Source organism: Dendrobates tinctorius, unplaced genomic scaffold (assembly GCF_039654945.1).
Source record: "Dendrobates tinctorius isolate UK_male_01 unplaced genomic scaffold, ASM3965494v1 ptg000151l, whole genome shotgun sequence".
Taxonomy (NCBI): domain Eukaryota; kingdom Metazoa; phylum Chordata; class Amphibia; order Anura; family Dendrobatidae; genus Dendrobates; species Dendrobates tinctorius.
Genome location: NW_027361818.1, coordinates 20,654,097 through 20,667,336, shown reverse-complemented (window position 1 = coordinate 20,667,336; position 13,240 = coordinate 20,654,097).

Genomic DNA, 13,240 nt, shown 5'->3' with positions numbered 1-13,240 from the left:
CAAATTAGATTAGCTAAAGCTGACAATGAATTGAGGCTTGCAAGAGATGTCAAAAGCAATAATAAAGGATTTTGGGGATGTGTCAAAAGTAAAAGAAAAGTCAAAGATGCTATAGGATTTTTACAGGATGAAAATTATGAAATGGTAAGACAGGATGTTGAGAAGGCCGAACTTTTAAATTCCTATTTTGCATCTGTTTTCTCTCAGAAAGGAAATGTAACATCAACTGTTCTTCACTGTCCTATTAAGGGAATAGAAGAATCCAGGATATCTATAAACAGAAAGATAGTGAGGAAACACTTAGCTAACCTAAATGAATTCAAGTCTCCAGGTCCAGATGAATTACACCCCAGAGTACTGAAGGAGATAGCAGAAGAAATTTTTGAACCCCTCTCCATAATCTTTGAAAATTCTTGGAGAACAGGAGAAGTCCCAGAAGACTGGAGAAGAGCAAATGTTGTTCCTATCTTCAAAAAGGGGAAGAAGGTGGACCCAGGCAACTATAGGCCGGTGAGTCTGACTTCTATACCAGGAAAGATCTTTGAACAAATTATTAAACAACATGTATGTCAGTACCTGGATAACAATGAAGTGATTAAACAGAGTCAGCATGGGTTTGTAACTAATAAGTCATGTCAGACTAACTTAATTTCCTTCTATGATGGAATCACTGATTGGGTGGATCAAGGAAATGCTGTAGATATAGTATATCTTGACTTCAGCAAAGCATTTGACAAAGTATCTCATACAATCTTTATTGAAAAAATGACTAAGTATAGAATGGACAAGGCAACTGTTAGGTGGATTCATAACTGGCTTAGTGATCTGACCCAAAGAGTGGTCGTAAATGGCTGCACATCCAGTTGGAAGAATGTCTGAAGTGGGGTACCACAGGGCTCTGTCCTGGGCCCTGTATTGTTCAACATCTTTATCAATGATTTAGATGAAGGAATTGAGGGTAAACTGATTAAATTTGCTGATGACACAAAGCTAGGAGGGATAGCTAATACTAGAGAAGAGAGAGCGAGGATTCAAAAAGATATAAATAAACTGGAGAAGTGGGCAGCAACTAACAGAATGGTTTTTAACAGGGAAAAATGCAAAGTACTACATCTGGGCAATAAAAATGAAAAAAGTATATACAGAATGGGAGGAATAGGGCTAAGCAACAGCACATGTGAAAAAGACTTGGGTATACTAATAGATCACAGACTGAATATGAGTCAACAGTGTGATGCAGCAGCAAAAAAGGCAAATGCAATTCTAGGATGTATTAACAGAAGCATACAGTCTAGATCACGTGAAGTCATTATTTCCCTCTACTTCTCTTTGGTCAGACTTCATCTGGAATATTGTGTCCAGTTCTGGGCACCACATTTTAAAAAAGACATCAACAAACTGGAGCAAGTTCAGAAAAGAGCGACCAGAATGGTGACCGGTCTGCAAACCCTGTCTTATGAGGAAAGGTTGCAGGATTTGGGAATGTTTAGTTTGCAAAAGAGAAGACTGAGAGGAGACATAATAGCTGTCTACAAATATCTAAAGGGCTGTCACATTGTAGAAGGATCAACTTTATTCTCATTTGCACAAGGAAAGACTAGAAGCAATGGGATGAAACTGAATGGGAGGAGACACAGATTAGATATTAGAAAAATCTTTTTGACAGTTAGAGTGATCAATGAGTGGAACAAGCTGCCACAAGAAGTGGTGAGTTCTCCTTCAATGGAAGTCTTCAAACAGAGGCTGGACAGACATCTGACTGGGATGATTTAGTGAATCCTGCTTTTAGCAGGGGGTTGGACCAGATGGCCCAGGAGGTCCCTTCCAACTCTGCGATTCTATGATTCTATGAGACTTTTCTCATAATGCTAGTTGTTATCTCACTGAGGTCACTGCAGTTCGGTTGCCCACTTTCTACAGCTCACTCTCCCCTACTTTTCAGCATAAACGGCCTCATCATGCCAACAATAATGCTGAATAGCAAATTTTGCTGCAATACTGTATGTTGGACAATTGAGATATATGTTTTGTTTTACAAAGGATAAGGGCATCAGCGATTAGCTGTTGAGGTGAGTATATTTTTTTATTTTTAAATAAATGTGTAAAATAATATGGGCATTTATTTCAACTAAAGGACTTTATTCTCGATGTTTTTTTACTTACAATTTGACTATGTAATTAGTAATGGGGATGGCTTATAGATGCCTCTCTATTACCAACCACTGGTCTTCATGTCAGATGCCAATACAAGGCTGACATGAACACGTACCCTATTGTCCTACTTGCCACTGCATCAGATCAAGTGGGACAAGTGAGGCTAAGTGCAAAATTTGGCTTATCTTATTGATGCGCCATTTCAGGGGCGGCTGAGAGTTGATGTTTTTAGTCTGAAAAGGGGCCAATAGCCATGATCCTCTCCTAGGATCAGACTGCAACTCTCTGTTTGGCCTATGCTGGTTAGAATTTATAGGCGGACCCTACTTTAATTTTTTTGAGTGTCCACCTATAAACTAGCCAGTTAATGCTAATCAAACAACAGTGTGCAGGTATTAAATTAGCCTGGGAACCTTAATTGTTATTGACTCCTTCCCAGAATATTAACATCAACTCTCAGCCATCGACTGTCCCTCTACTGGATATGAAAATTAATTGAGAGCACATGCCATTTTTTCATTTATTAAGAAGTATGCTTATAAAACACCTTAAATACTTATTAAATACTTAAGTATTTATTAACAAGTAATATTGATAATAAATAAAATAAAAAATAAAAAATGTCATGCGGTCCAGCACAGTTTTCATAACCAGTTGAGGGAAAGCCGACAGCTGAGGACTAACATGTCACGGGTGTGTCAGAGGGTGCAGACCGTCGCACTGCATCTGACTGCAGAAGGTCTCATTAGTTTGCTTTTCAGACTTCTTCCTGGTCCCTCTGACTCTAAGACCCAGTGGCATCTTTCCTTTTACTCTTATAGACACACCTGGAAGCTTGCTGCTTGAAGTTGCCGGTGATATTTCCATTGTCCCCCTGTTGAGGCTGGGAGCTATAGCACTTGGTTATCTTCCTCTTTGGTGTTGAGATGACATTTGTGTTTCTCTCTGAATCTACTCAAGCTAAGTGTTCCCTTTGTTTGTCTTTCCCATTTGTCTTTAGCTGTAGTTGGGATCGACCAGTATTACCCCATCCATCCTTAAGCAAGGCTTACTTCTAGGATCAGGCAAGGAATAGGTATTCTGCTCGGCGATAGGTGCAGAACCTATATAGGATTTCTTAGGGCAGACAGGGTGACAGGGTTAGATCTGCCTAGGGGTCTCCACTCCCCACTTCACTAGTGTTGGACTCCATTCCCCTTATCCCTTCATGTTGCATTTAGTCCTTCCTACACTGTGCATGACATAATGTTGATATTATGGGAAAGAGCCAATAGCCATAAAGATTACCAAGCTATTAATATCAGCTCACAGCTGTTTGCTTAGCCTTTCCTGGTTATTGTAGGGGAGCCCCCAAAAATGATTCACTTGGTTATTGTCCCCCTTCCAGACTAAAAATGTCAGTGCTCAGCCACACCAGTAATGGTGCATCACTAAGTAAGCCCCAATTGCCCTGGTGTGGTGGCAAGTGGAGTAATAGGGTTGTGGTTCATGCCTTGTATTGGTAGCTGACATGAAGCATAGGGGCTACTAATGGAGAGGCGTCTACAAGTCAAATTGTAAATAAAAAATATCCAGAATAAAATATTTTATTTAACATAAATGTCCACACCATTTTACACATTCATTTAAAAATAAAAAAAAACACATTATGCTCACCTTAACATCTAAAATCAATGCCCTTGTCTCCTGTAGAAAAACATAAATGCAAAATCAAATATATTTAATAATTGGAAAATTAATGCTAAATGTTAAACCTTTGAGCATCTTCGCAAAAAATACTTGTTCCATGAATAATGCATATGTAAAATAATCATATAGTAAATTTTATTTATTAACTTTTTATGTGGTCTTTTTAAAAAGCATAAAACATCATCGTTTGAAAATTGTTGTCAAATTTGCCAAATTTTCGTAAGCAAGCACAAATTATATTGTTCGAAATTTACTACTATCAGTGCATCACGAACAAAAATATTCACACGAGTAAGACTGCTTAGTGCAGTCGAAGCGTGTCAACTGGGTCATGTCGACCATGAAAATTTTGTTTTGTACACACTATATTTTCTTTTGAAAAAGAAAAGAAAAAGCCAGTCCTGGTGAGCTGGACTCCAATTTTTTCTATTATCATTACATATGCCCTGCCAGTTATCAGATACCCTGCTGGTATAGTGTGCTGGCCAAAATAAGAGATGGAAGCTGCAGATGTGAAGACATGAAAGCTCCTCCCAATGCATGGAGGTTTCCACCCTAAAGGTACTGTCACACTTAGCGATGCACCAGCGATCCCGACCAGCGATATGACGAGGTCAGGACCGCTGGTGCATCACTAAGTGGTCGCTAGTGAGCTGCCACACAGGCAGATCTCACCAGCAACATAGCAGGGGTCGGGGGTCGCTACTTACCTGTCCGATGAGGCGATCCTGATGTCCTCCCGCCCGCGTCCACGCGTCGCTCGTCTCCACAGCAAGAAGCCCCAGCAGGAAGCTGACGACGAGAAACAGCCCAGGATGTTCTCGGGCGATTAGCGATAATCACTGGGGGAGCCGGTCGGAGGTAAGTATCACACATAGCGATATCGCTAGCAATATCGCTATAACGTCACAAAAACCAGTGACGTTATAGCAATATTGCTGCGATATTGCTTAGTGTGACAGGCCCTTAAGTCTAGCACCCAAAGATTGTACACCAACAGAAAGGAAGGTGGTCGAGGCTTGATAAGCATCCAAGTCACCATCATGGATGAAGCAAGGAGTATCCAGGAATGCATCAGAAGAATGGCATCAATAGATGACATGCTGAGAGAAAGCCTAAGGCAGCAACAACAACAAATCTGGAAGGAAGAACAGGAACATGAAGTGCCATGGCAAGACAAGCAGCTGCATGGGATGTACCACGGACAGATAATGGAGGTGGCTGACATGGAGAAATCCTACCAATGGCTGGAGAAAGCTGGACTCTGAGACAGCACAGAGGCACTAATCATAGCGGCACAAGAGCAAGCACTAAGTACCAGATCCATAGAAGCAGGAATCTACCACACAAGACCCAAGGTGCAGACTATGGAAAGAAACCTCAGAAACCGTCCAACACATAGTGTCAGGATGCAAAATGCAATCAGGAACAGTGTATACTGAATGCCACAATCAAGTAGCGGTAATTGTATACAGGAACATCTGCACAGCACATGGGCTAAGTCCCCCTAAGTCCAGGTGGGATACCCCAGAAAAAGTGATGGAGAATGAAACGGAAAAAATCCTGTTGGACTTCAAGATCCAGACAGATAAGCAGGTGTTGGCTATCCAACCAGACATTGTGATAGTAGAAAAGGATCAGAAGACAGCAATGATAATAGATATGGCAGTGCCAAGTGACAGCAACATCAGAAAGAAGGAATATGAGAAGCTGGGGAAATACCAGAGCCTCAAAGGAGAACTGGAGGTGTGGAAGGTGAAGGCAACAGTGACTCCAGTGGTGATAGGAGCACTTGGAGCAGTGACCCCTAAGTTTGAAGAATGGCTACAACAGATCCCAAGAGCAACATCTGAGCTCTCTTCCAGAAAAGTGCAATACTGGGAATTACTAAGATCCTGCGCAAAACCCTCAAACTCCCAGGCCTCTGGTAGAGGACCAGAGAATGAAAAAGGACAATAAAGACCACCCCCATTGGGAGTGAGAAGGAAGTTTTTTTTTTATATATATATATATATATATATATATATATTGCTCTTCATATTCTGGGATTTAGAGTTGGATTGTTTGAAGTTTGAATTTGCCAGCCTTGTTAAAATTTCCCCCTAAAATTTGATTTGCAACATATTTATCATAATGCTAAAAAGCCTTCAATTGTGTTTTGATTTCTGGATAATGGACATATTTTTTAAAGCTATGGCTTGCCTGTCTTACAATGTAGGAAGCACACATTCTGTGACACACAAGCCTTGGTTATTGGATTTTGGTTTAGTTGCAAAATTACGACATTTTTTATTTGAAGTGTGAGAAGAATTAAAAAGATAATGTTCTAAATGGGATTCTGTCAATAGGGTCAATCATCTGAAGCTGTCTACACAGGCATATAGGTCATAGTGAACTGAATAAATTATTACCTTGTTATCTGCGATCCAATGTCTTATTCGAGAGAAATCCAAGTTTTTATTAATATGTAAATGAAAAGTTAAGAACTATGAACAGGATATAGAACTCCTTGGTAATCTGCCTCCAAAGGTTATTTTAAGTGAATGGGAAAGATACAAGTGTGAGACATGTAGATCAGTAGAGCAAACTGTCAGCCATTACATGGCTCTCACTGATGATTGCTCCATTCATTAAAAAAAATAACCTGGAGTCAGATTCTTGGTGGGATCTATGTCCGGCCCATAGATCTCTACTGAAAATTTATATCATAAGAAAATTGAGGATGTCTTTGGAATAAAACATTGAATTGCGTATATTAAAGCATCATATAATTCAACTGCCTATGACCTATATACCCATATAAATTATTATTATTATTATTATTATTATTATTTATTTATATAGCACCATTGGTTCCATGGTGCTGTACATGAGAAGGGGTTACATACAAATTACAGATATCACTTACAGTAAACAAACTAACAATGACAGACTGATACAGAGGGGAGAGAGGACTTAGATGGCTTAGGAGGGTTGATTCTACTGACAGGGGCTCTTTAAGATGTTGATTACTTCAGCATATCATACATCGATCAATTCACACTCACACTGAGTGACTATATAACTAGAGAATTTCACTAGATATTACTTGAATCTTTGTGTTTCCACTCACAGACTACAACTAGATTGGCATTTTGCTATTCTTATTTGGAATGACTGAATTGTGAGCTGTCCTTGAAATCTTAAAATGTAAAAACCTAAAAAGACTCTGCTTAGCTTTTTTTTTATGCTGACTGTAATATCCCATCCTGATTTTCTGGGCTAGAACCTGTTATGTCAGATGCACCCTGAGGAAGTGTGGATGAAATGCGCGTCGGGGCAGAGGGATGTTGGACAGACCCATCTACAGCATCATCCTGTGTAAGTTGCATTGCAGACCCGTGTATTTCATTGTTCTTGATTGCTTTCCCCCCATTTGGGGCCATTGATTGTCTATTATTGTTTGCATCTTACATAGTGTTGACAGCATATTTTTGGGATGACACAGAAAACACTGCTATGTGGGCCATACACATTTTTGAGCCTTTTTCTATTATCATTAATGATAAGAGCTCTCTTCATGCACTGTCACTTTAAAATAATAATACAAAATTCTGAATTTTATGGAATATCCTTTCCTTTACACATGGATGCATTTGACATTCTTTACTGTAGTTGTATAAGGCTGTTGCATTATTTAAGTGTATGAACCCACTCACCATTACCAGTTGTGATTTTTTACAAATATTAAAATAATAATTTTAAAAAAAAAAACCTCCATGTATTATTCAGGTATTCTTGAGCCTTGTCGATAAAAAAAACTTTTAGAAATGAATTTTCCTTTTGCTTTGGCACTTTAAAATAATAATATAAACCCTCAATTTTTATGGAACACCTTCCCCTTAGTATAAAGATGCACTTGATATATTCGGTGACCAAATAAGGCTGCTGCATTACTGAATTTCATGTACTCATGCATTTTCCATTGTGACATCTATAATTTTGTTTTGTGTTGTATAACATTCTTTATAATAATAATAATAATAATAATAATAATAATAATAATAATAATTTTATTTCTATAGCGTCGACATATTCCGCAGCACTTTACATTTTAGAGGGGACTTGTACAGACAATAAATATTACAACATAACAGTAAACACATAGATCAAAGTAGATACCAAGAGGAATGAGGGCCCTGCTCGCAAGCTTACAATCTATAAGGGAAAAGGGGAGACACAACAGGTGGATGGTAACAATTGCTTTTATTGTTTGGACCAGTCATAATGTAAGATCGGGTGTTCCTGTTGCTGCATGAACCAGTTAACAGACTAAATATGTAACAGTACAGACACAGAGGGCTATTAAATGCCTAAAGCATGTGAGAACATGATGCGAGGAACATGGATATGGTAAAAAATTTTGAAATTTTGAAAAATTTTCTGCCATACAGGGGAACAACGCACCTTTGGCCTGTTATGTAGCTGAATGGGGGGGCTCTGTGTAACAGTTGACTGAGTTCTACCTAAGGGCAAACCACTACCACTTTTTGCCTGTTTTCTTGCAACTGATCCATCCCTCTTTGCAGTTCTGTGCTCGATAGGAATGCCACCGTGCCAGGTTGGATCAGTGGCTTCATCATCGACCATGTCGTCTTCCAATTCCTCAATCTGATCCTCCTTCTGAGCTGCGATTTGAGGCTGACCTAATGGCAATTGTGCTTTATGATTATCATCCATCTCTTCAATCAGCAATTGACCTTTCCTAATGTGCCTTTCTCCTTGCCACAGGTGCTTAAATGTTTAGGCATCACTACACTCCACCTCCTCATCACCCGCTTTAATGGTGTACGTTGAGAGGCCTAACAAATTACAAAGGAACATAAACAGTTTCTCCGAATGGCCTGCATTGAGTTAATATGTCTCCTGGCACTATTGATGGTGAGAGGAAGAAGGACTAGTTTGAGGATTCAGAGGCCCAGTGTTAGGCATCGAGTTTCCCCCACTGAACGGGGGGGGAATCTCAAGCTATGTCTGCATTGAGTTAATATGTCTCCTGGCACTATTGATGGTGAGAGGAAGAAGGACTAGTTTGAGGATTCAGAGGCCCAGTGTTAGGCATCGAGTTTCCCCCACTGAACGGGGGGGGAATCTCAAGCTATGTCCTCTGCGGTCTCCCATTCTTCTGCAGCCGCAGAGGTTCCTGCTCAGCGGAAACGTTGGTCTCAGCATCGTGCTCAGGCTAATGCTATACGTCTGGTTGCTGCTGCCACCCCAGGTTCAGCTATAGCATCCTGCATTAGTCAGCGGCGAGCAGACGCTCCTGGGACTAAGTCCTGATTTTCTCCATCTGAGCATGCCGTGCGCTAGTATAGACAATATGGAGTGTGTGTTGTATGCACATATGAATGTCTCTGGTGACTGACTCATTAAGAAACCCCTACAATTGGTATGCATGTGTTGATCAGCCTTGCCAGACAGTGCCTAGGCTAATAGTGCAGGTAGGAGGCAGAGTCTGGGCCTAGCTTCAGCGCCAAGTAGTGGCTTTGCCTATACACCACTGAGCACTTGGTCTGCACTCCACAGTAGCCAGAGTCTATTAGTGGCGCTCGCTGGTGCGATGCCGTGCGCCTAGTGGGTCTAGAGAGGCTCTTTCCCTGCGTCTTTGGGGCAGAGTCTTGTGACCGTACACTAGCGCTGACTCAGCTGTGCCTTGTGACAGTTAACAGGGTATGGCATCTGTGTTATGCGCTACCGTGGCTCTGAGAAGCAACAGAGCCCATCGCTATTACATACTGGGTGGCGTTTAACCCATGTGTGTCTAGTGCAATACCTGAATTTAGTGTCCGCCGTTACAGAGCAGCAGCTAACATCTCTGTATGGTGGAACCCGGGCTGCAAACGCACCTTATTACCATCTTTTTATTATTTGGTGCATTCCACCAACCCAAACATTATAAAATTATACTAGCGCCAGGGTCTGGCTAGTAATAGCAGATGAACAGCAACTACAGCGGTACATCCAGCAGCTGGAGGGCAGGTTGTCTGCTCTCGAGCGTACAACAACACCTGTGGATGTTACAGCAGTAGCTGTTCAGGCTGCTTGCGTGGCTGCAGCCAGTTTGTCCACTGCCACCCCTGTTCCGACCTTATCCCGACTCCCGCTGCCAGATAAGTTTTCTGGTGATAGCAAGACGTGTAGGGTGTTTGTGAGCCAGTGTACTATACACCTTGAGCTCCTGGCTGCAGCCAGGGCCAAGGTGGGATTCATAGTATCCCTCCTGCCAGACAGAGCGTTGGAGTGGGCAGCACCGCTGTCGGAGCGTGACGATCATGTGGTGCAGAGTGCTCTGCGGTTCCTGAGCACTCTGAAACAGGTCTTTTTGGGGCCTCGAGTCACCCATGATACAGCGATCCAACTGCTGGCATGGACACAGGGCTCGTCCATGATCAGCCATTTTGCCATCCACTTCCGGACTTTAGCATCTGAGATGGAGTGGCCGGACAAAGTCCTTATCCCTGTATTTTGGAGGGGACTGGCTGACCATGTGAAAGACACTTTGGCCACTAGGGAGATTCCCGCCACACTGGAGGAGCTAATAGCAGTGTCAACTCGCATCGACCTTCGTTTTAATGAGCGGAGGTTGGAGCGATCCCAATGTAGGCAGAGGTTTTGGCTAGCTGCCACCTTTGCCAAACCTCTGGAATCTCCGGTCCAGGCGCCTGAGCCCATGAGGCCATGGATGTGTCACGAGCGGGATCTAAGTCCCGGACTGCTCGTGCACTCAAGGTCTGTCATGTCTGCCGGCAGTCAGGACATCTTGCCTCCAGATGTCCTCAGCGATCGGGAGAACGTCCCCGTTTAGTGACTGCAGGAGGTGGTTCACTGGACGCAGCGGCACTTTCCTCCAAACTATCCTTCAAGGGGACAATTAACTTTGGCCCATCCACCCATATAGTAGAGCTTTGCGTGGATTCCAGGGCAAAGGGCAACTTTATGTCTTCTGCCTTCGCCCGGCGGCATGCAATTCCTATGATGATGCTCGCCAAACCATTGACAATACGTGTGATAAATGGGTCGACACTGCCCTCACAGATAACTCATAAGACCATCCCATTTACTCTTTCCATGTCTCCATCCCATCAGGAGATCATCTCCCTGCTAGTCATTCTCGAAGGAATTGATGAGGTCCTCTTAGGGATACCATGGCTATGCTACCACTCCCCTCATATAGAGTGGTCCTCAGCAAGAATTCTGGGATGGAGTAAATCCTGTGAGGGTAGATGTCAGAGGGAGTGCGTTCAGGTTGCTACTACAGAGGTACCCGCAGATCCTTCCTCTCTCCCCAAACACTATTGCACCTATGCAGATGTTTTCTCCAAGAGGTCTGCGGAGACCCTTCTGCCTCACCGCCCCTTTGACTGCCCTATTGACCTGTTGCCTGGTGCTAAGCCTCCCCGAGCTCGAGATTATCCACTGCCTCTCCTGGAGATGGAAGCAATATCTCAGTGCATCCAGGAGAATCTGGCAAGAGGAATCATTAGGAAGTCAGTGTAACCTACAGGGGCGGGGTTCTTCTCTGTGCAGAAGAAGAATGGATAACTACATCCATGCATAGACTACTGGGGTCTTAACGCCATCACCGTTAAGAACAAGTACCCTCTGCCCCTGATATCTGAGCTATTTGATAGGTTGCATGGAGCGAGGGTATTTACTAAACTTGATCTGCGGGGTGCTTACAACCTGATTCGCATCCGTGAGGGGAACGAATGGAAGATGGCATTTAACACAGGGATGGGCACTATGAATACCTGGTGATGCTCTTCGGTCTCTGTAATGCCCCTGCTGTCATCCAGGACTTTGTGAACAGCATCTTCTGGGATATGCTCACCACCTCGTTCATAGTCTATCTGGATGATATTCTCATCTACTCTCCAGATATAGACTCCCAACAGAGAGATGTTTGCAAAGTCTTTGACCTCCTAAGGGCAAACTCCCTGTATGCCAAGTTGGAGAATTGTAAGTTTGAGCAGGAGTTCTTGCCTTTCCTGAGCTATATCATCTTTGCCCGGGGATTGGCCATGGATCCTGCCAAGCTACAGGCGGTGATGGATTGGCAGGAGCCCCATTCCCCAAAGCAGTGCAGCTCTTTATGTGGTTTATTAATTATTATCGCCAATTCATTCCCCACTTCTCCCTTGGTTGCCTTTACCAAGAAGGGTGCAAATCCCAAATTTTGGTCGGAGGAGATCTCCAAGGCCTTCCTCTCTGTCAAGTCACACTTCGCTAGCACTCCCATTTTACATTGCCCTGATGTAGATAAGCCATTTATTATGGAGGTGGACACCTCATCTGTCGGTGCTGGAGCAGTCCTGTTCCAAAAGGATGCTCTAGGTCAGAAGCATCCTTGCTTCTTCTTCTCTAAGACCTTCTCACCGGTGGAGAGGAGCTATTCCATCGAGGACAGGGAGTTGCTAGCCATGAAGTTGGCCTTTTCTGAATGGAGACACCTCTTGGAAGGGGCTCGCTATCGCTTCCAAGTGTACACCGACCACAAAAATTTGGTTTACCAGACCCTGGTCACGTACCTGTGACATTTTGGTTCGGCCAGGCAGGATGACTGGGTGTTAGGAACCCTGAAGGTGAACCCACTGGACCACGGCAACAAACCTCCCCTGGGCGAGTGGACCACCCCCTATACAGGGAGTGTTAGGGACAGGCCCAGGGGAAACTATTACCGCAGCAGCTGGTAATAGACCTAGGGCAGAAGCACAGAAGACTGGACTGGGGTAGAACGGCAGGAACACAGGAGACTGGACCGGGGTAGAGCGGCAGGAGCACAGAAGACTGGACCGGGGTATAACGGCAGGAACACAGGAGACCGGACCGGGGTAGAATGGCATGAACACAGGAGACTGGACCGGGGTAGAACGACAGGAACACATGAGACTGGACCGGGGTAGAGCGTCAGGAGAACAGGAGACTGGACCGGGGTAGAGCGGCAGGAACCAAGAGACTGGACAAGGGTAGAGCGGCAGGAACACAGGAGACTGGACCAGGGTAGAATGGCAGGAACACAGGAGACTGGAGCTGTGGGCTGGCAAGGCAGGAACACTGGAAACATAGGAGAGAACAGGTAACATAGGTGAGAGAGCAAGGCAGGCGACAAGACGAGGAGGAAGCGGCGGTGAACGCCAGCAAGAGGCACTAGGGAGCGACGGCCTGATATGGGAGCGTGGGGAGGAGCTCCCGGGTCAGGGTCCTCCTGACCATAGAGAGGACCAGGAAGAGTGACCGGCTCAAAGAGGGGGAAGTGCTCGTGCACGGAGAGAGCTGCGGGGAGCGCGCACCCGGGAGGAAGCAAGCGCTGTCGTCAGAGCAGAGGAACAGACGGGGACACGCCGGGAAGCTGCAATCT